Source organism: Rhagoletis zephyria, unplaced genomic scaffold, assembly GCF_001687245.7.
Source record: "Rhagoletis zephyria isolate East Lansing unplaced genomic scaffold, Rhagoletis_zephyria_1.1 Rzeph_scaffold_05078, whole genome shotgun sequence".
Classification (NCBI taxonomy): Eukaryota; Metazoa; Arthropoda; class Insecta; order Diptera; family Tephritidae; genus Rhagoletis; species Rhagoletis zephyria.
Window position 1 is genome coordinate 42,363 of NW_016162161.1, and position 2,911 is coordinate 45,273.

Consider the following 2,911-nt stretch of genomic DNA (forward strand, 5'->3'; position numbering starts at 1 on the left):
GGATAGCAATGCCCTGACATTCTAGGGTGGTATCCCTGCGGTCGATGTCTGCTTCGATAAGACGATACTGCACGGTGTGGTGCGTAATGAACGCTGTGCAACTTCGTCTCTTGGACCGAAGCTATCAATATGCCATGCCTTCCCTTGAAGACCTTGATCTCGCTCTGAAGCCCGTTACAGTTAAATTGAAGGAGCTTCATGTGGTTCGGGAGACGTGCGGTGATGCGGAGTGTGAGGGATGTGTGTGGTCGTGCCGCAGTTGGCTGTGTGCGCTGTTGAGGTGGGTGCCGCCCTGTGGTGGTGGCGGGAGGCGTCGCAGTTGAGGTCTGCGACCGAGCAGCGCAACACGGGCCCTCGTCCAATCTCGCTTGGTTCGCAGACCTGAGCATGCCCTAAAGTGGCACCAGCCAAGGCAGGTGTTGCACTTGACTGATGTCACATTACGGAATATCCTGGTCTGACATACCGTGCAGATTGTAGGAGGAACCAGGAGTTGTTGGCGGCGGCGTGTGGGTGGTGGTGTGGTTGTGTGTGTTCTGTGGTCTGTAGCCATTGTGGTGTGGTCTATTGTGTTATGTTGTTGTGCTGTGGTGTTTGTGAGGGACTGCTCAGGTGGACTGGGGTTAGCCTTGGAGGCTGCTCTGTTAGAGCAACAGGGGGCCACAAAAGACGTAGTCCACTGCCGATGTGTCCGTAGTCCTGAGCAGACTCTGAGGTGACTCCACCCCTCGCAGGCATTGCACTTGACATAGGTGAAGTTTTGGTGTAGTCGTCTCTGGCATACACAGCAGATGTAGGTTTCTGGCCCTGGNAGGGACTGCTCAGGTGGACTGGGGTTAGCCTTGGAGGCTGCTCTGTTAGAGCAACAGGGGGCCACAAAAGACGTAGTCCACTGCCGATGTGTCCGTAGTCCTGAGCAGACTCTGAGGTGACTCCACCCCTCGCAGGCATTGCACTTGACATAGGTGAAGTTTTGGTGTAGTCGTCTCTGGCATACACAGCAGATGTAGGTTTCTGGCCCTGGGTTTGACTCGATGCCAGCCCTGAGTAGGAGAAAACGTAGCGAATGTAGCCCTATGGACGAACAACTTCTGAGATACTTCGCCGACCTAAACGGGGTTAGATCGTCGAAACAACAGCCCTTGGTCGGGTAAAACCCCAGTAATTCCGGTACGTAGAACCGGCTGTCGTGGGAATGACATAGTTGGGGTAATGATCTCCAGTGCAGAAAAGTGGGAAGCAGTTTCGGGATACGTGAAATTCGTACTGCGCTGCAAACGAGAGGACGGTTGTCTACTGAGGACACCCGAATGAAACGCCCCTACAAAATAGCAGCCTCAAGGCTCTAGCAGCGCGCTCCTGCATCTGAAGACATGCAGAATTGCGGTGCCAGATGCGGGGTTCTTGCACGGGCGGTGGGGGTTTGGGTTTTAGTGGGTAGCCCAACACGCTTCGGTGGGAGTCCCACACTCGCGGAAGGTAGTATAGAGACTAGCGCCCCCGGCCAGTGCATAAAGCATTTCCCTCTCCTACGAACAAAAAAAAAAAAAAATAATAATAATAATAATAATAATAATACTGTTAAACAAAATTTTTTCATTGAATTTGTATGATACTAAGGCACTTATTTAGGTTTATTTTCTAATGAAATTGTTCTTAAACAAATATTTCCATCCATCATTTTCGCGTTCTTTAAAATAAAATACAAAGGAACAATTTTGTCCTCCATATTTTTATTTTGAAATATTTACCCTTGTATTTAGTAAGCTGTCTCACGTTTTAGTCTCAGAAAGAAAGATATGGAGGAAAAGAGAATTGCTTTCTATTTGATTTAAAAGAACGCGTAAATGAAGCGAAGAAATATTTGTTTAACAACAATTTCATTATGAAATAAACCTAGGTACTTTAAATCTTAAAAAGTCAATGAATAAAAATGTTTTTTTTTAACATTAAAATCTTCAGATTATTTAAAAAGGAATTAAAAAAATAATATATCATTAAAAAGAAACCCGTCCCCGGGAACTCGAACTCGAATCTCTCTCGTGGCACTCTAGCGCTCTGTTCACTCGGCCATTGCGACTGTAAGAGCAGCGCGAGCAAAATGGCATACATACATGCTATCAGTTGTGATAAAGAAACAAAACATCGGTATACGTGCTAGATGTGTGTCTCATCGAAATAGTATCAAAATCCATACACCCAGAAAAAAGTGAGCTAAATATATTTCTCTCAACACATAATTTGGTTATAGTTGCATTATTTAGTTATAGTTACCAAATCCTGTGTTGGGAGAATCATTTTTAGCGGAGTTTTATCTGGATGTAGTATGCATACCATGGTGTACAAACCACATGTCTGTCAGGGCTATAACACGTATGCTCTTTTGCCTGCTGTGAATCCATGTGTGTCTGCTGCTCCGAGTTCGCCTTCTGCTGCCCAGGCTGCGTCGTCATCCGCTGCCCCTCTCAGTGCTGGTCTCACTAATGCAGTCGGCGCGAAGTCAACATCGCTGCTGCCGCTCCTGCGTCGTATCGCCCAGCTACACTCAGAAAAATGTTTAGTTATAATTACAAAGATTTGGTTATAGTGACCAAGTGGCATAGTTGGATATGGCGAAATAAATATCTAGTTCACGAAAGTCTGCAATTTACTTGAGACTTCTAGTTGGGACAAATGTATATTTGTTAATAATTAAAAAACGACTACCTTGAGTGGATAATATTGTTAGTTGAATAAAATCATTGTTGAGCAAATATAAACAATGCTTTGGTTGATACAAGTTTTCAATTAATTTTGCGAACTTGCTGTAGACTNCGCTGCTGCCGCTCCTGCGTCGTATCGCCCAGCTACACTCAGAAAAATGTTTAGTTATAATTACAAAGATTTGGTTATAGTGACCAAGTGGCATAGT